Source organism: Podarcis cretensis (genome assembly GCF_951804945.1).
Source record: "Podarcis cretensis genome assembly, chromosome: 11".
Lineage (NCBI taxonomy): Eukaryota > Metazoa > Chordata > Lepidosauria > Squamata > Lacertidae > Podarcis > Podarcis cretensis.
In genome coordinates this window covers 41,337,231-41,364,005 of record NC_137180.1, presented here as the reverse complement: position 1 = coordinate 41,364,005, position 26,775 = coordinate 41,337,231, and the positions used below count along the sequence as shown (strand labels likewise).

Sequence of the window (26,775 nt, the reverse complement as noted above, 5' to 3'; positions counted from 1 at the left end):
GAACCAATCATGGCATCGAGTTCAGCGCAGATCTGAATGATTTTGCCCTCAAAGTGATTTATAGAGATGCCTCCCAGCAGGCTACTCAGTGGCCCGTTTTCTATTATGCAACCCTGTTCTGAACCAGCCAGTTTGCTACTCTCAGCAGCTGTGCTGGACGATTCACCAAAGGTGTGAAAGAGGCTGAAAGAAATATGATCTTTGGGCCAATGCCACCACCATGTAGTAATCAACTTGGCATCTCAAGCTGGCCATTTTCATGGCAGGACTTGCTTGTGGCATCTAACCTGCTTGGTTGCCTTGTGCTCTCAAAAAGCCAAGGAGCCTCTCAAACTCTCTGCAGCTGGATAAGGCACTTAGGGGCAATCTCATCAATAGCCCTCTCTGTCTCACTATTCCAAAGTGGACCTAGGGCCTTAGCAGGAGCACCACATAGGAAATCCTTCATTTCCATAAATCTCAGGGGGTAGATGAGGGGGGTCACAGGCAATGCAACCCTCATCAGGGAGCGGTCCACCCACAACATCCACGATAACTCACCACCACCCCATTCACTGTATTATTTTTTTCCAGATCCTGCAGCTTGTGTCTGACACATGGATGTATTGCAAAAGCCCCATGGTTATCATGGCAACCACAAAATCCTGGGCTGGTCTAGATAAGGCAGAAACAACATGGACATTGAAGTGCCCAAGAATAGTGTCCTAAGATTCTGCAGCACCACACTAGAGGCTGCCACCACCAGGGTCACATCTAGAGGTGGACAGCATACCAACAAGCTCCCCATCAGGGTCTATAAACCATCAACAGCTGGCTCCCTTTTTATCTGTTCCAACCCAACAGCCTAGCAGTCACTGGGAACTAGGATCAGATGTTCCAGTTGCTCACTTAGCCAGCCACTCCTCCACAGCAGCTTTCTCTCAAGCAGACCAAGCAACAGTGACTGTTTCTCAGGAAGAAGAAGAGTTTGGATTTGATATCCCACTTTATCACTACCCGAAGGAGTCTCAAAGCGGCTAACATTCTCCTTTCCCTTCCTCCCCCACAACAAACACTCTTGTGAGGTGAGTGGGGCTGAGAGACTTCAAAAAAGTGTGACTAGCCCAAGGTCACCCAGCAGCTGCATGTGGAGGAGCAGAGACAAAAACCCAGGTCACCAGATTACAAGTCTACCACTCTTAACCACTACACCACACTGGGCTTTACTTGGCACTGCCTCTCCTCTGCTCCCACAAACCCCACAAGCCTGGTGAGGTACTTAGCTACTTAGAAGGTGCCACACAGAAGGTGCCACACAGCTGGCTTCTTTTTTAATCTCTCCTTATATTGTGTCCTTAAAACACTCAAAGTCAGCTAATGTGTGTATGCTGCCATTGCAAGGCAAAAAAAAAAATGGGCCCAAAAGGTTGGTTGGTGACCCCTGGGCCAAGAAAGACATAACGCAGGGTATCAAACCTCAGAATAATGGGGAAGAGGGGCTCCAATCTCAACTAAATCAGAAATGCTAGAGGAAGGTCATGTAACCCTTTCTCATTCACTATTTCCCACAGATGGTCCTGGGACAGGGTGGAGAAGAGAGAGACATAGGGACATCCTTAACTCTCATTTCACCCTCCATCAGGACCAGCACCACCTTGGATGGTGTATTTAGATTGAGAAGACATATAATCTGCGTTGAGCCCTATTCAAAGTGCTCCTTAACTTTAAAGCCATGAACAACTTTAGTCCCAATTATCTTAGTGTATACCTTCTCTCATATGAGTTCTGCAAAACTTAAGATCCATCCAATGAAGACCTGCTCTTCTACTAGGGACAAGGACATTTTGAATTTTCTCTTTATTTCTTTGGCCCCTTTATGCACTTCGTTGCTGTGGTGTTTGTTTTAATTTTTTATTATTATTGTAGTCTATATTTTTGCATTCAGTAAGAAAACACAGGATATAAAGTTTTAAAAACACAAAAAATCCAAATAAACAGGACTACTGGTTAAGTGATATCAAAAACCTCCATTACCCAACAACAAAATATGATTGTTGTCTCTTGGGAGTGAACAGAATGGAAACCTATACCTGTTTGTTTAAAACCCTACCTGACCAGAGACAGACAGCACGATAAAAACTAATTAATGAGTATTCAAAGGCAATGATTCCATCTTATCCCTATTCATTATTACTTCTCTTCTGGCTTTAGTGATACCACCTCTGTGATACCTAGCTCTTCCCAGCTATGAAACGCCCTCTATTGCAGTCCTAAGCCTTGCTAATTTAAAGAAGTGTTGTAAGGCTTACCTTTGGGGCTGGCGTTTGAGTCTCAGAACATGCTAGGAAAATTTCAATTGGCTTTATTCAGTGTTACTGGGTGAAACAGGGTGTTGGTTTTTTACCTGTCCTGAGTCTTTGTGATGGGTGGGTTATTATGTATTTTTGGAATGGCTGGCCCCCAACTAAATAAAACCTTAAATCAAGCATATGGTTTTTACTTATAAAATATGCATATTAGTAAAAAGCAAAACAAGATACCTTGTTTTATGTAGACTGGGTTGGCTTCGTATTTGGGGGCCCATGAGAAAGATGTATTAGTTAGATATACCCCCACCCTTGATTAGATCCACCTTCTTGACAGTATTGCAGCTGCTCTTTTCCTTCCCTACTCCCTCTGGGCCAAATCCACACCAAATGGAGAGGGCAATATCCTCTCAATATTGCTCATATGCTCAGAAAGCACACACTAGAGGAAGCCAACCTGCTGTCACCCAGATGTCACTGAACTGCAACTCACATCAGCTCCCACAATTGGTCATGCCAGCAGAACAGAAGAAAATTTTAATCCAACATCATGTAGAGGACACCACACTGGCTACACAGGTACAAGTTACAAAACTGCTACCTGACTTGACCAGAGCAGCTTTCAGTAAACTGAAAGGTTTAGCTGATTAACCTAAATGATAGAAAAAAATAGTATGCAATCCTATACAAGTCTACTCTGAAGCAGGCCTGTATGGCAGCCTTCACCAACTTGGTGCCCTCCAGTGTTCTAGGCTACAAACACCATCAGCAGCCCCAGGTAGCATTCCTAATTTCTAGCTAACAAAATTCTTAAATGTTGAGTTTGAAGTTTAGCCTCAGTGCAACTTTTGAACAGAAGTTGTCTTTCCTTGGCAGCTAAACAGCAATAAATTGGCTGTACAACTGATTTGTAAAGAAGTGTCACTCCAGTGAACAAAAGTTGCTGGTGAGAGGAACAGGAATATCAGACCCGTAAACCAGGCAGGAATATCTTACCATGCAGGGAATACTTAAGAGTTAGTAGGCGTTTAACGCTTTCTATTTTCTATGTGTTTTTAAAAGCAAGCTCAGCTACTTTACTTGCCCATGCGTGGGAGAAATACAGGCACACTACAGCTAACTCCCGAAAACAAAATCTACTTTTCCTATTTTCATTTTAGTGCCAGAAGAACAGGCAGTTTCTCCATTTGCATCCACCATCTCCCCCTTGGCTTTAGTCACACAGTTAATGGCAAAAATGAGCAATGCCAATTTCTGAAAAGCAAATGGTAGCCAAAGCAAAATGAAAGAGGCAATTGCCTAGCAACATTCAAGCATGTAAGGAATTGAACACTTTCCCAGGGGGAAAAGCAAGCAAACTTCGAAACTGTGTCAGCAAAAGAAACAGAATCAGCCTCTCATTGTTTTAAACACCCTTTTCAAAGACTGTGGAAAACCCATTTAATTGGTGCCCCCTTTCCAAGTGCTGCAATATTTTTCAATTTTATGGAATGTATGTCTGGTCTCTCCACAAAGTTCCTTTAAAAAGATAGTTTTGGTATCCTAAACATATGTACGGTACTATAAACCAGATACACTGGAAACAAATTAGTACTTGTTCTGAAATTCATGCTAACAAAGATGGCCGTGCCTCAAGCTAGTATCACATGGACACACACCCTGACAGTCAAAATAATCTATGCATTCGAGTTGGTGGTAGTAAAGCCCTAGGAACTGGTCCCTGCTTGTTGTCTACGTAGCAGCCACCCCCTTTAAATACATGCCATTTAAATGCTACATCACAACATACTTAAATACCAGAAGGTACTATAAAGGTACTGTACCAATGATGAACTCATGCAATACTGTACCAATGCATACTGTACTCATGCATACTGTACCAATGATGAACTCATGCAATACCAGGCATCTGGCAAAAGAGGTAGCAAGAAGAAAAGAACAAGAACAAGAATGTAACTACTGAATAACTCCTTAAACCAGGGTTACAGTCGCTAAAACATAATGTATAGTTACCATTTTGGGGCTCGAAAGTCGTATTTTTCAATAAGACTTTTTGGTTCCTGAAATTCATTCTGCTTGTGCAGATAAAATGCCACAAATAGAATTCTACAAGATGTGCTGTTAGTGTGTGAAAACAGGTTAGATCCAATAATCCCAGCCATGCATTGCCATATGGTAGAAACATCAGGAGCCATCCTGCTGCCTGGGCAGCTTAATTTGTTCACAAGTGGCCAATAGCCAGGTGTAAAATGCACCTGGTTAATATTGAATGCTGATTGAGACAGATTCAAAATAGGAATCTAAGGCAGCATTTATTGCATAATGGAAGAGAAACTGGCAGAAAGACCCTTCCTCTCGGCAGTCATCTGGGATAGCACAAAATGTTCAGAACATCCAAACAACTTCGGATGAATATGTCAGTTGTGGAATATTGGTGGGGCTATAAACCAATGGGAAAAAGGGGACGCAGGTGAAGAATGTCACGTAGGAAACATAAAAGAAAGGGGAACCAAGAGGTGTGGAACAGAAGCTAAGAAAAAGGACAGCTGATGGAAAGGTGACAGGAAGCAAATGGACCATCTAGCAGGGCTTCAGGAAAGGATGAGCAAAAGAGATATGAAACTGGGGGAAAGAAAAGTTCAGGTAAGCTGAAGGAAACTTTCTATGGACTTTTGGATAGAAGTGCAGTGGTACCTCGGGTTAAGAACTTAATTCGTTCCAGAGGTCCGTTCTTAACCTGAGGTACCACCTTAGCTAATGGGGCCTCCCACTGCCGCCGCACCACCGCCGCACGATTTCTGTTCTCATCCTGAAGCAAAGTTCTTAACCCAAGGTACTATTTCTGCGTTAGTGGAATCTGTAACCTGAAGCGTCTGTAACCCGAGGTACCACTGTAGGTGCATAGACAGGCTGAGTGTTAGGATCTCAATAGATTCTTTAATAAAGGTCACATTTTAAGAACTGAAGTAGGGAAAATCCAATTCGAGAGGTGCAAAAAGTGACTAGGGATAGGAGCGAAACTGCAGATTTGTCTCTAAGAGGGAGCCCAGGCTTAATGAGGTATTTGCTTTGAATACTAAGGAATCCAGAGCCACACATGGGATGAGGTGTGACTGCCTAAACTATTCAGGGAATTTTCAGCTGTAAATCAGCTGGTGAAAATGGATCAAAGTATTTCTGTAAAAAGATTAGCATTCCCTCCCCCCATGCACACAAAGGTGAAGATGCAGTAAAACAACCCTATGCTGGAAATTCACTAGGGAACTATACACTACCAAGAATAGTCATGTCAACCATGCATTGAGTTTGATTTACATTATACTAATAGGGCTGCAGCACCTGGGACATCAGTGCTAATACAGGATTACACGGGATATTGTGGGAGGCAGATGGGCCTACAGGGCAGCAAGGGGGAAAGGGCAGAGTTTTCATAGGGAGCAGAAGACTTTCAGTTGTTGGAGGGATCTCAAACCATCCAAATTCCTGATGAAAACTAATGAGGCATTGGGCATTTCTGGCCAAGCGGGGGTGAAGGAAGGGAAGCAGAAACTGTTGGTGCTCAGTTGCTTTAATAGCATGCAGTAAAGAGCAAGAGCACACAATGGGAATAGAACACCACTCAAAATCAGCTAATGACATCTGGGGAGGGTTATCAAAGTAAAGCTCCATCACATTACTTAGGAGGGAAGGTGCAATGTATTTAATATAATGGATGGTAATTGTTCAGGAGAGGGAGAGAGGGAGGGAGGGAGAAAAATATTCTCAAAAAGCCCACACAAAATGCATTTGCCATTCTTCATCCTACTTTTTATTTACATAAATGGACAATATATAAAAGGTTTTATATATGCACACAACTAGGAAGGAGTTTAAAATTAATTGCTTCCAGGGGAAGTTACCAATTTGGAAGTTTCCAAGCTGGCCTTAATTATATACCTCCATCTACTTAGAAAGATATTTTAAGATGTATTCAGAGTGTTCTACCAATGTTGATTTTTCAAGTTCATGCTCTGTTTTAAACACATGAAAACACCCAAAGATCAAACACAGCCATTGCTAGCTAAAATGGTCTATAAAAAGGAGAATACACTGAATCACTCCCCTCTCCCCATTACAATGATGTTCTCACTGCACTGGAAGTTAAGACAACCAACTTTGACTGCACTGCTATGCACACTTACCTAGGATTCAAGACCTATTGAATTTAGTACATAGATTTTTTTCTTTTTAATAGTTACCCCTCTGAATAGCTCTCAAAACAAGGGTTCTCTTTGACTTTTTAAAAAGTGGGCTAACTGGAATACAACACAAAAAATGCTAGACAGTTTCTGCAAACTACAACTATCTGTATCATAGAGATGAAAGTCAACTTGAGCCTATTGTGAACATACTGGTTCATGTTGCAACTGATGCCAAAGGCAGCCAGTGCTTCCAGAAAGTCAAGATGCTAAATGTCCCTCCCACACTTCCCATTATTTTCATGACTCTTTCTTTTGGCTCCAGCCACCCAAGAGGCTTCTAATCTGCTGCAATATCAGCCATGATAGCTAAAGGAAAGCACCATGTTCAAAGATGAAATCTTCAAAGCGTTAGCTGCCAAGGACGCTCATCAGAGGTTGGCATCTAGAGTACAGTACCTTCCTTTATTCCTTGGACTCTACCTGGCTAGAAAAAGCTTTGAACACCCTTCTACAGAGGTAACATTCTGGTGCAAGAAGTGAACTCTGAATTACCATTCCAGTGCCTCCCACCTATTTAAATGCTTTTGAAAACAGAGTCGCCAGGTCCCCTTCCAATTCATTTCCCCTTTAATCCAAAATCCATTCATTTCCTTTCTGGAGGCCGCAGAAGTCAGACAAATCCCTCTTCTCATCCCGTCTTGGTCATGGGACTGTGGAAGAGTTTTAAGAGGAAGAGATGGGAATGTGTGTCTGTGGTGAAGACTTACATGCTGCTTAGTAACACACACTGTTACCCTCTTCTCTGACAAAGACCACCACCCCTCTCCAGAGATGTAATCACAAAGTAAGTCACACAATTGCAAAGGTATTAATGGGCAACTGCTTTGCTGCTTCCATCTCAACCATCTCTCCACAAAGAAAAGGACAAGCTGTTCCTGTTCTGTTCCTGTTTCACCTTCTGTGGATGTAGGTAGTCAGGCAACAGATGACCTCTCCTGCCCACCCCCGCCAGCCTCTTGATTACATTTTTTATTTAATGTTGGGAGGCATTTTTCTAGAAAATGTAGAATGAAGTAAAAGCTAGACCACTAAGGAGATAATGAACCACAACCCCTTCAGCACTATTTATGACAGGTGGTCAGACTCTGAAGCCAAAATGCCCCTTTATCTTTATTGGTTGCAGAGACTAAGATCCACTGCTAGATGCCACCACACATACCATTACCGCCAGCACTTTCCACTACTGAATGCCAGAGTTTCAAATGGCATCTTATCAAGCAGCACAATGAAGTGTCATTGGCAAAGTTATCAAAAGCTTTCTTACATGCCTAAAATGAGGCATATTTAGGACACCAAAACAGCTGTGCTCATGAATACACCCAAAAGAAATGCCTAGACAAAAGCAGCGTAATGCACCCAGGGTTCTTCCTTAAAAGAATATCCATACTTATATGCCAACAGTTAGAGTAGCTACTGCATAAACTAGGAACATAAATTTCTTTGCAAATAAAAGAGGAGCTTTAAGTTATTCTCTTTACATTGTGTACTATAGCTCGGGTCTTTAGTCCAGGTTTCTAATAGAGAGTTACTCAACGAGTTTAGGTAGTGGGGGAATGCATGAGGACAACTGCTATAAAGTTAAACTACTTGCACACAAGTGTTTTAAAAACCAATCCCATTACCTAGCAACATGCAGCATGCCCTAAAACAGCATGAACAATACAATTATTTGCTCTTATCTTGACTCCTAGAAAAGCAGCTCATACTTCAAGGAGGTGTTGGACCTCGGTGTATGGTTTTTATGACAGTGAGACCTACACATTACACACTACCATGAACATAATACTACTTATTAAGGGGTTAATAAAGTAACCTCTCTTTTTCCCTGGGCTTGAGGACCAACATAGCAGAAGCAATGCCCAGCATAAAAATGAAAAGATGGTTTTGTGGTTGTTGTGTTTTTAAAAAGAAAAGGCTTTTCAATAAAGCACAAAACATACATCTCAGGCTTATGGATTCATGCCCTTACCTACCTATCCAGACCTGCACAAAAGCTAGAAAGGCTACCAGTTTGACACCTGTTTCACTAGCCAATTTGAGAGAGATGGCCGTGGGGATTAAATAACCCTCATAAACACACACAAAGAAAGACAGCTACAGAAAAGTCTTAATTTCTGACTAAAACGAACCCTTTCTCTATCCCATCTTGTATACCTACATTTGCTAATTAAAGCAACATCTATTAATAAAAAATAAAAAGTAGGACACGCTGGCTCTTTTCACCGTGGGCAAAAATGTGCTTAAGGTATACAAGCTTTAGCCTCTGAACTGGCTTCAACCTTGCAAACAATTTCTCTCACTTTATAGCGCAGCTGCCATTTGAGTAAACCAGTGTCAGTCTGCCCAGAAAGAGGCTTTTATTTTCATTTATTAAATTTGTATACCACCTTTCATCCAAAGATCGCAGAGTGGATCACAACAGAAAAACACAAGATGAAAACACAAAATAAATAATAAAAACAAGAACAAAAATAAACCAATAACCCCCATCCCACAAACACATTTAAAGGACACAGAATGTCAATCACCCAAAGGCCTGGTTAAAGAAATATGGGGGCACCAGGTAAGCCTCCCTGCAGAGAGCATTCCACAAAGTGAGAGCCATTGCCACGGGACCTCCATGTGGATGAGACACATGGAGAAGGGCCTCAGATGATGATTGCAGGGTTTGGGTCGGTTCATATGGGGAGAGGTGGTCCTTAAGGTATTGGGGTCCTGAGCCATTTATGGTTTTATATGTCAAAAACAGCACTAGTGATGAGCAACCTCTTCTATGTGAGTCAAGTTGACTGTATATCCAGGAGCTTCACAAATCTTCTCAAACAAAACTAGTTTTCTTCCAGCAATAGGTGATTGCTCAATAGAACCCCCTTATCTGCTTCCCCACTAACATTTACTGATAATGGACACTACCATCAATGGGTGGAATTCACAGTTTCTATTTGCCAACCTCTGTTTACCAACCGTCAAGCAAAAGAATGTAGAGAGAAGCAACTCTCTCCAAGATGTCATTTGCGTTGTAAAATGAATAAATATAGTAATGTCAACAACAGTTTGCCAGGATAGGGAAAGAGAAGTTTCCTACCCAGTTTCAACATATGCAGTGTGTATCAAAGTTGGCCTACATGCCAACTTGATTTGAAGTAGCCCATGTGAATGCTAAGAGTGCACTGAATGAGTGTGGCTCTGCCTCTGCATCCCTCCACCAAATATTTATAATCTATTTAGTATCTAAAGCTTGTGACCTCCTGAAAAGACTAATCTGACCTGCAAATGTCAGAAAATGCCTACGGGATACTGAGGCTGGGATCTATGTCAGTACACAAAGTCTATTGTTAGTTATAATTAACATTTGTTCTCAGTTGCAGATGCAATTGGCAAAAAAATTACATATTTTGGCTTCTAGGAATATGATTTTCCCCAGGTGATTGAATAGCTGAGAAATTGTGACATGATTTCAGAGGTGTTCATGAATGTCAGATATACAGTAGCAGAGGCCAAACCCAAACATCAACACACACAGCATTTCTATAGGTATAGAAAGAAAACACCTTCCCTGTATACCCCAATATAGGCCCCTTTTTTGCATAGATAAAAGTTGTGTCCAAACCAGCTGCTATAGGCACATGATTTACTTTATACTGGGTCATCTGCTGCCTTGTGGGATGTCTTCGGGAGAAAGCTATGGATTAAGGCCCACACAAATCGGGAGTGGAGTCGCTAAGACGGTTGGATGGTGCCTCATACGCCCCATTCCTGCAACTTCTGCAGCCAAGCTGGTGCTAAATATATTGCTATGCTTTCCTTTGGACAGGTCAGTGAGGCCAAAAGGGGGGTCTTGTTGTCTGGCCATTCCAGGACCTCTGTGCGCACTGTTACAGGCAGGTCACTTGGGTGCTGCTAATGCAGCAGTTTGATTTCATCCCTGGAGGTGCACTCCATTGCCTCTTGAGACAGACGGATGCCAACAACAGGAGAAGTATAAGAGATTAAAGCATTAGGCCCTGCTAAATGTTTGCTACTCACATACAGTAGATAGGAAGCCTGCGCTGATATGCTGATGTGCTCATCAAACCCACAAGCTTCAGCACATGCAAGTTTTTAAACCACAAGCTCTTTTGGGATTCTGCTTCAGGACATTTCACAAGAAAAAGAGCAGAAGGAACCCACAAACTTGTCAATTACTGCCACCTCTTAAATACTTTTTTGGGATGGGCATGGTAAATTTCTGAATTTGGAGCAGGCATAGGCAAACTCGGCCCTCCAGATGTTTTGGGACTACAACTTCCATCATCCCTGACCACTGGTCCTGTTAACTAGGGAGGGTGGGAGTTGTAGTCCCAAAACATCTGGAGGGTTCAGTTTGCCTATGCCTGATTTGGAGGGTTAAAAGGGCTTTCCAAGAAGCTGTATTAAAGAAATGTGAGGTGGGGGGTCATTTAAACCCTGAGGCTTCCAGACTTTGCTAAAAAAAAGTAGAAGAGGTTGCAGAAGAAGCTGGCTGTGTGGAATGACCCACATACAGCAAATCCATTTTAATATATGACACTCTGAGAAAGGCATTATTTTAGAGCAGAACAAAAAAATAGAAGGAAAGGGCAATTCAAGTGACTTTGAAAGGCTACCATAAAAATAGATACAGGGATGTGTCTGCCTATGTATAAAATGCTACTTGGTTGCACATTTTGAGTTGCAGTGAAACAATTATATAAGCAGAATCAACTTTCCTAATGTCAGAGTTAAGAACAGTCTGAATGGGATTTCTTCAGGATTGGTGACTAAGCTTCAAGCCACAGATCTCAAAGGAGTGCTCTGAAAATTTGTATCATGACCTGCAGAAAGACCCTTGCTGCCATGCATATGAACAAGGAATGAGAAAAGGCTTAGTTCAGAGCACAAAGGAATTGGCAGAAGGAAATTAGCAGTAGTGTCCCCGGTGGTAGTTGGTTCTACACTGTACCGGCCAGGGAAGGACAAATTAAGAAAACAACAGGCATCACAGCAACTGCTAACTTAGGGCATCATATGTGATGCCGCAAATTGCATGGTTTGAAGTAATAAAATATGGTAATTATATGACTGAAATAAAACAAACTGCAAAAGGCCATGATGTTCATTTGCAGTGGTCAAATAAAACGAACAGTTTCAATACTAGAGCAGACTTCTCTAAATATGTGAACGGTAGACAGACATTTTTCATTTTGGTACAGATTACTTTTTAATGCAAGGACAGCCAATTTGATGCCCTCCAGATGGCCACAATTCTCACCTCTGTATTATCAATTTAGATTTCAAAGAGGGGGGCAAATATCACTAAGCAAGCACCTTCTGCTTAAACTTTTAAGCAGTTTGCTGAAAGTTATGTACACAGCCTCTCTGGGCACATCTTTAGACTGGGCCCAGTCCTCTAAGGCCTAGCCATTTACAAGTGTGCATCTTCCCTGGCCCCACCCATATGTTTGGCTTTGAAGGTCAGTATTTTAAACTTTGAACTTGCATGAGCAAAGACATCATATTCATTCATACTGCAGCTGCTTTTGTTCTGTTCTGCAAACAGTACTAGAAACAGCGTAGTGGCCAAAGAGTTTCCATTTCTCTTAGTAAGCCTTCTGAATATGTGCCTGGAATTCATAGTTCATAGATAAGCATCTTGAAGTTGCCATGGACTAGACACTCTTGGCTCCACCACTGGATCTCAGAATGACATAATGCAAGTAAGTGCCTGAAAACCTTGCCAAGTACAAACACCACATTTCAGATGACATAATCCATGCACTTCTAGTCCTAACATTACAGAGAGATCAATGAATTGATCTAAGAAATGCATCATGACAGGCACCACGAGGATAGCATCTAGTAAATATATGATGCACTCAAGCAGCAAGTATTGCAGATGTGACTCAATTAAGCAACAGAATGAAACGCTTTTTAAACACTGCACATACAGTGCTGCTTCAGAGGCTGAGCCTTTGAGTGATCTAACAGGTGTTGGTTGACATATGGAAACACCGTGTACAAACCGGTAGCCAGTGTACCTTTTTTCCAAAGCTAGATCCAGAACAAGTCGGAAGGAAGCTATTCCAGCTGAAAATGCTATCATGGTGCTAGATTAGGAGTATAAACAGAAAGCAGAATGGGATGTATTGGAGATCTGAGTAGAACATGGGTAGGCAAACTAAGGCCCAGGGGCCAGATACGGCCCAATCACCTTCTAAATCCAGCCCGCAGATGGTCTGGGAATCAGTGTGTTTTTACATGAGTAGAATGTGTCCTTTTATTTAAAATGCATCTATGGGTTATTTGTGGGACATAGGAATTCGTTCATATATATTTTTTTCAAAATATAGTCTGGCCCCCCACAAGGTCTGAGGGACAGTGGACCAGCCCCCCTGCTGAAAAAGTTTGCTGACCCCTGGAGTAGAACTTAGGACCAGGTGAGGTAATGGATTGCCTTCATTCTCATAACAAACATGCACACCTCTCAGTGCAATGTGCCTGTTCTCTGGAATGCTTACCCATCCAGGAGGCTCCATCTGTCTGTAGAATATTTTAAACCCTTACTGAAAACCCAATTTTGTTTAGGCATTTTCCAATTGTTGATCACTGGGTTATACTGCTTTATCATTTGATTCCCCCCCCCCCTTCTTTTTGATGATTTTATCTGCTAGTTACCTGCTGTATTTAATATTTATTTAATCAGATTTTTTTTCCTATATGTAGTATATAGTCGTAGAATCAAAAAACTGTATAGGAAGTGAGTCCCAAGGGTCATCTAGTCCAACCCCCTGCCATGCAGTGATCCCAACTGAAGCATCCATGACTAATGGCCATCCAACCTCTGCTTAAAAGCATCCTATTAACTTGACTAAATTGACAGTGGGCCAGCAACAATTCTGACTGTCAACTGTTTAATCAAAGCAGCAGCAACAAATAGTAGGGTTGGCAGTGGCAGATGAGGATAGGACTCCTGCACCTTTTAATACTTCTGGATTTTTTTCTGCTAAAATTTTCTCTTTCATACAGCCATTAAAGGCACAGGAGCACCGTCCTCTTTTACACCTGATCACCCTAACAAGAAACTCTACCCCTTCCAAACTGCAGAAAGCTGGTGTGAGTGGGATACCAGGACAGACATTTTTTGTGGTAGGACTGTGAGGTCAGTTCCGCTTCCAAAAACAAATTTCTGCAATGATCAAATGCTCAGAGGCATCCCATTCCTTAATAATAAAAGCCTGTTGGCCCCTCTTACCTGAGCCACCATTATGCACCTGGTTCCAGCTGGTGACTCTCTGGGGTACAGTAAAAACAAACAAAAAGAAAGATTCTTCAGGCCAAAACTTGGCCTGCCCCTGAACTGGTTTATATGGTGCTCTGGGCTAATGAACAGGTAGTCTATTTCACACAAAAAATTATGCTACTTGGTTGCCGTTATTTTTAACATCTTCCTTAAAAACATCAGGAAGTTGGAGTTATTATTCCAGCAAATTTCTATTATCTCTTCCAAACCTCATATAATGACTTCCTTATGATATGATTTAGGAAGCTTCTGTGTGCCTTTACTTTGTCAGACGTGCCAACCAAATCTGTTGTCGAAACCTTCAAAATCCAATAAATCATTATTTTATAATAAAACCCACTCTTTCAACCAACAGAAACAAGACGCTTCATAATAATTTTTTAAATCAAAATGTCTAATCTACTGTTAGAATGGCATACCAAAGATGAGCAAGTCAAGCGTGTTATGATAAAATGGGCAAAAGATTTTGGGTATAATATACAACTAGAGGACTGGGAAAGGCTATGGAAGAAAGGAATAAAATTTACTGCTTGTACTGCTTTAAAGGAAAACATAATGAAAATGATGTATAGATGGTACTTGACACCAACAAAATTCACCAAAATGTATAGTAAAAGTGACAATCTATGTTGGAAATGTAAAGAAAAAGAAGGGAATTTCTACCATATGTGGTGGACTTGTCCTAAGGTAAAAATTTATTGGGATATGATATATAATGAGCTTAAGAAAATATTTAAGAACACTTTTCAGAACAAACCAGAACCTTTTTTGTTGGGCATATTAGGTGATGAAATCTCTAAGAAGGATTGTAATATATTTCTTTATGCCACAACAGCGGCAAGGATTATTTTAGCCCAGAAATGGAAGCAGCAAGAAATTCCAACAGTAGAAGAATGGGAAACTAAGATGATTGAATACACAGAACTGGCAAAACTGTCCGGGAAAATCCATGACCAGCGAGACCAACTGTTTGAAAAAGACCGGAGTAAATTTATTTTATATTTGGAAGAACATTGTAAATCTCTGACAACACTAACAGTACTGATTTAAAGGTTTTTGCAGTTTAGAAATAGAAACTTATCTACAATGAGAAGGAATTTTAAGGAATGAAAGTAGGTACAGTAGATAGGGGGAATTGGAAATGCGAGGAAATTATGTAAAGAAGATAGAAAGACGGTTTGGGGGATGGGGGGGAGTTAGAGGCTCGAAAGAGTCAAATTATAGGTGAAGAAAAGATATATTATAAATGTTTGGTTGAAAAATGAAAACTTAATAAATATTATCAAAATTTCTTTAAAAAAACAAACAAACCCTCAATAAGTTAGAAACCAACATTCTACATGTTGGGGGAGGCTAGCCAAAAAATCATTTTAAGGAATTGCCAAAAACAGGGAGAACATGTCTGCCTGATGTCAATGGTGAGGGAGTTCCAAAATTTAAGTGCTGCCACATGAAAAGATCAATTTCCTACAAGTCTGGAGCAGGTATTTTGTGGCATCTCTGAAGCACTGTAAATTCTGGAGATCAAAGCAGCTGAGTGGTCATATATGGGGTAAGGCAATATTACAAGAAAACTGTTTCCAAACTGTTAAAGGTTTTATATGCTGATAATAACACCTTGCACTTGGCCCTGTAGAAAATTGAGAAACGCATGAAAAGGTGTTATAAGCTGACAGATGCTAATTGATGGCTCTCACGTTTATCTGCACGAACTGCAGCTTCCAGATCAAGTACAAGGGAAGCCCTACACAGAGCACATTGCAGTAATCTGATGCTAAAGTAACCAGGATGGCGCCTGATGTCTCCACCATCTGCATGCCTGTTTTCACACACTAACAACACATCCTGTAGAATTCTGTCTGTGATATTTTATCTGCGCAATCAGAATGAATTCCAGGAACCAAAAAGTCATGTTGAAAAATATGACATTTGAGCCATCTGGCCCCAAAATGGCAACTATACATTCCGCTTTGGTGACTGTAGCATTGATTTAAGGAGCCATTTGGCACCTAGCTGATGTATCTGAGTTTTTAATATTGCTCACCACTGCAACCAGGCACTGGTGCAGAGCCTGCATGGCCTCTCCTGGTTCAGTTGTTATGGAAGAATAGAACTCAGTGTCATTAGCGTAGTGATGGTAACTTGTCCCAAAACTCCTAATGACCACTCTCAGTGGCTTCATTAAATAGCACCAAAGACAATGCTCTGCCGCACCCTATAAGGTAGTTAAAAACATTCATTCCAAGATCTCAGTTTTCACACCAGGTAACAGCCTGGACCTAGGCACATTTGCTCAGACGTAAGCTCTACTTATTTCAGTAGGACTAATTCCCAAGTGGGCAGCCAACTAAAGAGTACTAAATCTAAACACTGCTTACACACAAACAATTGCTGTTAATGCAAGAATAGACTCAAATGCACCTGCTAGCTTCCACTTCTCCTTAAAACCACATATCCAGACTCCTCATTTACACCCACACAAAAAGCAGGACTAGACCAGGCAGCAAAATGTTCTTTCCCTAGGCTCAGTGTCAACGTGAATTACTTGAATGGGCTAGCTAATAAATGAATTGAACTAATCCTTTTACATTTCTATACCACCTTTATTCCATGTTGTAAATAAAGGTGATGTATGCAGGCATCTCTGAAGGTCAAAAACTGTGTAATTCAGGCAGGCCTTTTAAACCTGTGATTCTTTGCTAACCAGCTTTTCCTGATGTCTGGCACTCTTGCTTTTATGACAGCATTGTACTTTGTAATATTTTTAATGAAAATGTCATTTATAAATACTTCAATAATAAACAAATAGTACATTACTTGAAATGCATATTTAAATCCTGTGTGTTTTATTGCTTTAGAATTGGCATGATATGGCCAAACCAGGTCACAGTCTAAATCCTGGAAGCTTCTAAGCCAGGCATCCCCAACCTTCGGCCCTCCAGATGTTTTGGACTACAATTCCCATCATCCCTGACCACTGGTCCTGTTAGCTAGAATTATGAGAGTTGTAGGCCAAAACATCTGGAGGGCTGCAGGTTGGGGATGCCTGTTCTAAGCAATCTTCAAGGGATAGCCCCAGTGGCGTAGCGTGGGTTGTCAGCACCCAGGACAAGGCAAGTAATTTGCGCCCCCTAACCCGTGGATTTGCGCCCCCTAACCCTAACCCCCAGATGTTGCACCCGGTGCGGCCGGCCCCCCCTGCACCCCCCATGCTACGCCACTGGATAGCCCCACTGCAGCGATCCACCAGGTAGGTTACAAGGAAAACTATTTCAGGAAGCATTCCATCCCAGAGCTGTATACATGCAAGGTCTTTCATAAATCATCTGAAATAAATTTTGGTAAATATTCCAAACCATCTACATCCCTTAATACACAAGGTCATGTCTATACAAATACTTAGTACCCAGCCAATGTTGCACAGCCCTTCTCTTAAAGACATTGGCAAACCATGAGATCTGTTTCTGTTTTTTTAAATAAAACCTATACACCACAGGCATGGCAAGAAGCATAAAGAGAGAGAGAACAAGATAACCCTATCTTCCAAGGTGAAGGGTTCAGGGCTGAGATGGTTAGAGGACTTGAGGGAGGTGAGGGGAGATAGCAGAGGCCATGCATTTGACAGCAGTAAGAGGCAGAAGTTCAACAGGTCAGTTTTTGCCTATCCGTGGAAAGTTGAACTAAACCTTCTGAACATATGCCTGTCACACTGAAAGCATAAAACAAATGGGGGAAACTAATAGTTGCCAATATAAGCATGCCAAATAATGTATCATTTCCAGCCCTATGGCAATAAGATATGGTTGTGAAACCCATGGTTTAACCTGCTTCCTCCCTTCCTCAATCAGTGAGTTTAATAGGAGAGATACTGTATCCATCTGGTCCACCTATCCACGTCAATGACATACCAGCCACCTCCCAGATTGACACACACAACGCCAATACGATGCTGGCCATACAAAAGGTACCTAACAGAGCACGTCAAGTACCATGAACAAGTCAAGCCACATAGAATCATAGAATCATAGAGTTGGAAGAGACCACAAGGGCCATCGAGTCCAACCCCCTGCCAAGCAGGAAACACCATCAGAGCACTCCTGACATATGGTTGTCAAGCCTCTGCTTAAAGACCTCCAAAGAATGAGACTCCACCACACTCCTTGGCAGCAAATTCCACTGTCGAACAGCTCTTACTGTCAGGAAGTTCTTCCTAATGTTTAAGTGGAATCTTCTTTCTTGTAGTTTGGAACCATTGCTCCGTGTCCACTTCTCTGGAGCAGCAGAAAACAACCTTTCTCCCTCCTCTATGTGACATCCTTTTATATATTTGAACATGGCTATCATATCACCCCTTAACCTCCTCTTCTCCAGGCTAAACATGCCCAGCTCCCTTAGCCGTTCCTCATAAGGCATTGTTTCCAGGCCTTTGACCATTTTGGTTGCCCTCCTCTGGACACGTTCCAGTTTGTCAGTGTCCTTCTTGAACTGTGGTGCCCAGAACTGGACACAGTACTCCAGGTGAGGTCTGACCAGAGCAGAATACAGTGGCACTATTACTTCCCTTGATCTAGATGCTACAGGCATCTAGATGCTACAGGCAACATGCTACAGGCAACAGTAATTACCTAGCATCTTTCTCAAATTAGGTTGCCCTGTGGAAGGAAAATACCTCCCCCAATCCTAAATGTAGCAATTAGCCAGACTGATTGCCAGAATAATCCATTTAGACCTTTGAATCCTACATGCCGTTTAGGGCCTTGTCATGCATTTTTGTCATATATGCATTTTTAAGTTGTGAATGCAGCAGACACGTGAAGAACCCTTGTATGGTACTGGCATTATTATAGAGCCTGAATTAACTGCAATTCCCTGTGGCAAATCTAAGATTGCTGGTGTGCACTTTGTAAAAATGCACCTTGGGCACCTAGACCTACAGCATAATCAAGTGTATCCCAACAGCACCTCCATGAGACTGATCACTTTTGTTGCTTTTCCTATTTTGCAGGGCGAGAGACCAGCCTGAGGCCAGTCAATTTCATGGCTGATCAGAAATGTGAACCCAGCTTTTTCAGCTCCACAGACCACTGGAATGCAAAGTTCTTGGAGGCAGAGGGAGATCAGATAATCTAAATGTAAAACTAGAAGAAAGGACTGGGGAGGAAATAACTTAAGAAACACACTGGTTGGATTTTGAAAATGGCTTGCACCATCTTTTACCGCAGGTGAGTTGAAATAAAGGATGGAAAGAAAAACAGCAGCTGGAGAAACAGGACTTAGCAAACTGTTTTATTATTCCTATTGCTGCAAGAGAAGTAATTCATTCATACTTCTGGGAACTGGGCTGGGTTCAGAGCTGGCCAAATGTGTTTTTTCTGCAAATACTGTTTGACAAATGCAAGCGTGGAATTTTTCCCAAGCTCCTCTCATTAATGAGTGTTCCCTCTCTGCCAATTCGGTGTGTCAGGCCATATCAGTTAATATCAAATAGTTAAGAGTTTCTGCCAGTCTTCACGGGCTTTCAGGCTCTTTTAATCACAGTGGGTGGAGTCTTGGGAAGGAGCCGAAACTTAACCCTTGGTAGTAGGTGGATTTCTCCAGCAGCCGCCACAAAGACAGGCACACAGGAGAGAGGTCTCGGAGCGAAGTGCGTTTTGCAAAAGGCAATTTATGCTTAATCCAGTCACCCCATTCCAGTTGAATTATCCAAGCGTGAATAAACCCCTTCCTACACCCTTCAGGGGTGTGGAGACACCCAGCTGAGAACCACCCAGTTCCCACCAGATTGCCATCACTTGCTCAACGCAGAAAGATGATGTCCCATCGCCTGTTTTCCATCCTAACTTGTTCTTACAAGTTGCGACTCATGCCAGCCCATTGCAACAGCCTGGAAGGGAAGACTGCAGTCGTGTCTCAGGGGCCAACTACGGATGGAGGCACACAGCCTCCTAAAAGCACTGGGACTCCTCCCGAAGGGCCAAGCGCATCCACGGACACCACTTGCAGGAAGGAAGGCGGCGCAGAGGTGGAGGAGAGCGCTCGCGATTTGCAAGTTCAACAGAGGCTCGAGAGCCCAGCAGGGCTCCGCCGGCAAACAAACCGCGCCGGTATCCCTATTTTTCGCCGCCCCCGGGCCGGGCAAAACCGCAAGCGAGCGAAGAAGACAGGCAGGGCGAGCTCCGAGGCCGCTTCCGTTTTGTAGGTCAAGCCGGGAAACACCTTGGCTTCCCTTCCCTTGGGCCTCGAGCCGGCCGCTGCCTCCTTAATCCGACCAGAGCAGCGCTTCCCACGTGTCCGCGCCGGCAACAAGGACCACTGGAAAAAGTGCCCGCGGTTCAAGGGATCCCAAGGAAAGCCCACCCACCCAGGGCGCTCGGGTTATGCCCAGGTGGAGCCGGAGCTGCTCTTCGGAGGGGGGGGGGCGGAGCGTGCGCTTCGCAGGCAAATAGCCTGGATGGGTGAGGGAATCGCGCCGTCCCCCGCCCTCCCCAAAAGAGCCCCCCCACACACACACAAACAACCCCGATCTGTCACAACACATCAAGTCCTCCACCAGCCAAGCCATCGCTTTAGTTGAAAAGAAGGAAGAACCATTAGATCAGGATGGGCCGGACCAGAAACTCCCCACAGCGAACCATGCTCTTCTTCAAGCAAGGTTTCTGTTGGGGGTTTTGTTTTTGAGGGGGTTTAGAAGGTGGTTATCAGTGGAACTGCAACGGTGAGAGGAGGATGCCCTACTCTGACCTCTATTGTTATGACTATTTCTATTATGACGACGACGACGACCAGCCCCAGCAGCCCTTCCCCGCCGTGTCCCAGAGTGAAATCTCCACACCTCACTTCTTACTGCGGGTGCGTTAAGGGAGCGGACGCTCCTTCTCAACTGCCCTCTTTCCCCGCTCAAAGACCCCTCGGTCCCCACCAGAGAGTCCCTTCCTCGGCTCCATCCTCTCCAAGCCTAAGTCGCTCGCGAGGAAGTGGAGGCTCCGGGGCGGAGAGCGCGCCGTTTCCAGCGCCGTCTGCTCCCGGAGTTCAACAGGCCTTTCCTCCCCGGGGTAAGCGCGCGGGAGAAGGGAGGCGCGCAGCGACGAGAGCCTTACTTACCCTCTTCAGCGAGCCGGGCTCCCTTTGGCGCCCGCAGCAGCAGCAGCAGCCGACGAGCGAGTGCGCTAGAAAAAGGAAGCGGCTGCCAGTGTGCCGCCCCGCGTGGCGCGGCCCAGCCTTGCGCCCGCCCTCCGGGCCGGCCTCGGAACCCGCCCGTGGGATTGGCCGCAGGAAGCAGTGAGTCACTGACTCCCAGCCGCCGCCGCCGCCGCCGTACACACGCCCGCACGTGACGCTGGGAGACCGGCCCTTCCTCTCCTCCTCCTCCTCCTCCTCCTCCCGGCCGCAGCAGGCAGGACAGGTGGAGGGCGGGAGGCGGAGCGAGCGCCCACCTGAGGGAAGCGGCGGCTGTTGCCAGAAGCCCGGACTCCGCTCCTCGGGCCGGTTGGGCGGCAAGGGGAGCCGAGGAAAGGGCAGCAAGGGCGCCGCGCTTGTTTAGGTCTCTCGTGGCGGACGGTTAAACAAAACACTGTTTTCCAGCTTCAGGGCTGCCCTGCGGTCCAGTGGGAAATATATCCAGCAGACGCCTCTTCAGTGGCCCTGTTGACACAGACCCCCGCCCCCAAGTGCCCTGTTTTCCAGGGACTGTCCTAGATTTACAAAAGCCATCCTGATTTGATCCCAGAATGTCCCGCTTTTTCTTAGGGCGTCCCTATTATCATTTGAGAAACGTTGGAGGGTATGGAGTTATCGGACCCCCTGAGCCAAGGAGATAAGGAACTCTAGAAGACATCTGAAGGCAGTCCTGGATAGGGAAGTTTAAAAAAAAAATGTTTTATCATGTTTTTATATATATGTTGGAATCTGTCCAGAGTGCCTGGGGCAAGTCAGATGGGTGGGGTTTAAATAATGGGGGGAAATGTTGTCGTTGTTCAGAGTCCAGGACCAAAAAGAGCTGCCTGCTGTGGGGGAAAAAAGTACTTAATCATACTTGTTTTGGTGTAATTTTTGCTGTTTGCATGCAAGTACAATGCAAAAAGAAAGAAAAAGGTTATGGAAATGCTTCATCTTCAGGTGGTGTTGTCCTACTCTGTCAGACCACACATTGCTGAACTTGTCAGACAAGTTCCTTTGCAAGATAATGGCCATAGCTTTCTTGCTTTGTTGGCAGCCCATGAGGGGGGCGGGAATATCATGTTGCTTTACAAGTGCCTGGAATCTCTTCATCACTTGGAGGCATGTGTGGCATGCAACTGTCTTCTACTTTGGCCAAACTGTGTCACTCTAATGAGAGCTTACCAGCTATCTTCTGGAGAGGATGCACAGGATGGGAGGATTATTATTACATGTAGTGGCAATGCCCAGTTGCACAAGACATTGGTGCAAATGTTTCCCAGGCTATTCCTTTCCATAGCGCAATAACATCTTCCTCCGGAGTGACCCAGGTCTAGCAGTGCTATCGCACTTTCCAGAAACCATGCAAAAAGTGTCACACAAAACCAAAACCAAATTATCCACCTAGTCACAATGGCAAGTCTGGAGTTGGTCCATCACTGGAGATTCCATTCCCATTTCACTCTAAAGGGATGGTGGAATACGAGATGGTCATTGGTAGAAAGTCATAGAACATAATAGGCAACTTTGAGGGGTTGAATCCAATACATAATTCTCAGTTATCTGGTTTCCATTTGATTGATTGATCACAAAACAAATTCAACAATCAATCAATCAAATTATTGTGTAAAGACCTTTACAATGAACAACAGAGAGGAAGAGCAAAGCTTTCCTCTGAAATTACACCACATAACCTCTAAACGTTTACAGCATAAAATTTTTACAGCATAGTTTTATAATTAGAAAGCATTAACATAGCTGAAATGGAGCTACATAGCTGCCAGAGCAAATTTGGCTACCAGGTGTGTAATTTGTAGAGCTTTTATTAGCTAAGAATTTGTTCTGTGACAACAAGGAGCAGTTTCTGTCCCCCCCCCCCCCAATCTTATGGACTGGTATTATATGTAAATATTGACCTTTAGTTTAAACATGTATAAAATACTTTTATCTTTTTGTAAACCACTTTGAGATTTTCTTTTACAATCAAGCAGTGATGTATATTATGAAATAAAAGCTCTCTGCAGGCACCAGTTGCTCTCAGTGCTATTTTTCTGGAAAAAGAGGTGCCAGAACTCAACATGAACGCCTCCCTTGTTCTCTTATCATGGCAATGGTACCCACCTGAGAGGTGCCGGAACTGAGTTCTGGTGAGTTCTGGCTGGGGGAAAAGCCCTGGTTGCTCTTGGCCAGGGGTAGGAAACCCAAGGCCCAGGGGCTGGATGTGGCCCAGTTGCCTTCTCAGTCTGGCCCACGGACAGTCCTGGAATCAGCGTGTTTTTACCTGAGTAGAATGTGTCCTTTTATTTAAAATGCATCTCCAGGTTATTTGTGGGGCATAGGAATTTGTTCATTCCCCCCCCAAAAAAAAATATAGTCCAGCCCACCACATGGTCTGAGGGACGGTGGACCGGCCCACAGCTGAAAAAGGTTGCTGACCCCTGCTCTTGGCCATGCATGTCTGCCTCGTGCACCTCTCCTACACCTCTCCCATGGAGTGAGGAAGTCTATCGGCAGCATCTCTTCACTTCACAGCCTTCTCACCCTCCTCTGCAACACTTTCTCCTTCCCTCGCTGGCCGTTCATCTTCCGCTGTTGATACTCAAGAATTGGTGGAATCAATTAGCAGCTGGACCTCAGTCCCAGCCTTCTCATTCTTCTCTAAAGAGCTGTCTTCCTCCTTTGCTTCAGCTACCAACTGCTTCTCTTTGGAGCCCAAGCCTCTCAGCTGCTCATCCATTTCCTGGATCCCTTCAGCCTTGGTGTTCTGAAGCTGGACTTCTGGAGAACCCTCAACCCCTTGTAGTATCTGATAAGGCATGGCCCCCACCTCCTCACATGGGATCTCCTTTTTCTTTCCAAGGATGGTCTTAGACTCCTCTGCTTGCCACTCAAACTCTGCTTGCCATCCAACGGCTTTTACTGCTGCTCCATTCATTGGTACATAGCATTCAACTGCTGTTCAAACATCTTAGATTGCTGGCTCTGCTGTTCCATGAGCTGCAGGCTTTGCTGCTGGAGCATCCATCTGAATTGTTCCAGGAGTGTTGCCTTTTCTTCCTCCAGGTCAACTCAGGCACACCTCGCTCACAGGTCCTCCTCCAGGAAGCACAAATCCCACTTCTAACACCAGTGTTGCACACCACCCCAATCTATGAGTGGTGGGATATTCCAAGGGTTCCAGGTGCTTGCCCGGTGTTTGGTTTCTTTGGAATGAGGGACAGTGAAAATGGTGGTGTTTTATGATATAATATTTATTTTCACATATATACAACCTGAGCCCAAGGTGGAAAGGTTCACAGCCTTAATACCCCTGAAAGTATTGCTTCTCTCATAGTCACAGCCTCTCTCTAGCTGCTGCCTGCTTCTAGCTCAGCTCACACACAACTGCAGTAGTTATTGCCCTTCTAAGTACAAGCCAGATAAGGGCATCATCACTTATTTTGTTATACTAATGCCCTTAGGTCCTTTGGTGGCAACTATCACTATTCTCTCACAAAGAAATTTCCCGGTAGTTAAACAACATATTTTAACCCTTGCTGGATCCAGGACTCCAGGAATTAGAAGGGGCTCAGGCACCATACAGACTAACTCCCCAAACTCACAACACTTCCTCTCTCTAACAACACGTTGGATGGCCATCTGTCATGTATGATCTAGTTGAGATTTTTGAATTGCAGGGGATTTGACTAGAACACCCTCAGGATCACTTCAGCACTACAATTTTTTGATTCTACAAACAGCAGACTAGCAACTTCCCTGTAGAGAAATAAGTTAACAAAGTTAACAAAGACATCAAAACGTACACAGTTACACTTTTAACTCAACACCGGTACAGTAACAGCTTATTCTTTTAAAGCAAGTTTTCTGTCCATCACAATGCACAGGAATCTCTGGGCAGTTTCCTACTTAAAACATTTCCCTGCCCCAATTACTAGTATTTACCCATTAAGGTGCTGTTTACCAGGCCTGTGCAAAGCTCATCTGAGGCCCAGGGTAAGAGTCTTGTTAGAATAAAGTTATAAACTCAAATTTAAAAAGCAGCCTGTCCTGGGGGGGGGGGGGGAGAGCCAGCCATCTTTGCCCTATGAGGCCTGGGGCAAGTGTACCTGGCTCCCCTCTGCATGGTCCTGCCATTTACTGTAAACAGCACCTTTATGGGGAAATAGCAGGCCAGGAGAGATGCTTTCGGCTGGAAATTAGCCCTGGGACTTAATCTGTATCATGGTTCTGCACTGCTGCTTTTCCTTCCAACGAACTGCAGCTAGCTTAAGTGTACTTTTTGTAAAAGTGTCTGTGTGTGCTTTCTACAAAAGTATGCACATAATATTGTTACACACCAGCCCAGTCTGGTGAGAAATTCCAGAGGACCCATGCACTTTCTCCAGGGTTCAATTTCCTGGGTATGGAAGTTAATGGAGACTGTGGTGTCTTTAAAATATACGGTGTATGGTTTCATAAACAACCTGAGCATTGGGTGGAGCAGCTCGCAGCATACACACCCCAGATTATCTTGCTTCTTCATTAGATTGCCACAGTTGCACCTTATGCTCAGAAGAGAGCCAGACATGTGTCTGTCTCCAGCTCCTAGCATCCAGCTTTCAGCTCACACCTGCAACAACTCTCCTACCCAGCCCAGGTTTCAGCTATTGTTCTCCACCAAAGGTGATGTGTCATCAGTCCAGGCAAGGGGAGTGGGGAAAAAGCCCATCTCTCTTCCTGCAGAGCACCATTGTCTTACTGCAGCTTCTGCAACCTATCTCCTTCTTTGAGATCCCGATGAGATCCCTTATCAATTAACAATTTTTAGCTAATTGCTAAAAACTGGAAAAAAGAAACTGCCAACAAAAAAGGAATGGCAAGATAAACTGTTAGAGTATATTAAACTGGCTAGATTAACAGAGGCAATTAGAGATCACACTAGATAAGAGTTTCAAAAAGCATGGGGGAAATGCAGAGAATACTTCACAAAACAGTGACCTAAAATACATACCTAGACTTGTTTCGATTAATGTCTACAGGAGACTTTGTGGACATTTAAGTTATAATTAGAAAAATCTTAATAATTATTCATAAAGGAAACAGTTTATAAGAAGTAAATAAGGAGGCCAGATACAGGATAAAGGAAGTCCTTTATTTGGTTGTTTGTATTGTCGTATGTTATGCTTACTATGTTCACGTTTAATGAGGGTGGATTAGTGTATTGGGGGTGGGGGGTGTTGGTTTCTGTTTCCTTCACTGTGCAGCAAAATGCTTGTCACGGGACATTGTTTTGCATTCCACAGTCAGAGTACTGTTGGGTTCCCACGGGAATGGGAGACTGGATGTGACGTTCACTGGTTTCCTGTTTTTCACTGTTCTCTCGGTGTTCTTTGTTTCCGAGAGGAATTGCTTCTCTGCTCTCACAGAGGCAAGATGCATGTTTGTAGTCTCTCAGCATAGAAGTGTAAATAAAGTTAAGAATGTGGCACATACTGCTTATCTTCCGCTGTGTGTGACGAAGCTCTGTTTGGGCTACAGAGAAGACGAGCCTGTATCAGCTTCAGCTTCAGATGGGCCGAAGCTGGTCAAAATCTCACATTTTTGGTTATGGGCCCAGAAAAACGCAATCAAACTGAAGAATGGCTCCTGGCAAAGGAACAAAGAACCAGAGGATCGGAATGCCAGCAGCGGCAGAGGGACGGATCGGACGTTATCTGCGCGTCAAGATGATTGATGAGAGGTATGTGCTCATTGCTCCGGGCAGCCTGCCAGCTCCTAATTAATAGCTTTATGGCTGGACTTTGAACTTTTAAAGCCG

The 26,775-nt window shown here is 43.8% G+C and overlaps 1 protein-coding gene across 1 annotated transcript in view; it reads right to left on the bottom strand.

The window, feature by feature from the left end:
- Positions 1-21,081, bottom strand: part of ELOVL7 (ELOVL fatty acid elongase 7) — a 47,650-nt gene extending 26,569 nt beyond the window's left edge. The window contains exon 1 of the mRNA XM_079995812.1: positions 20,925-21,081. The gene's annotated coding sequence lies outside the window, so the exon portion shown is untranslated. The remainder of the gene's footprint in view (positions 1-20,924) is intronic.
- Between the last annotated feature and the right edge of the window lie 5,694 nt (positions 21,082-26,775).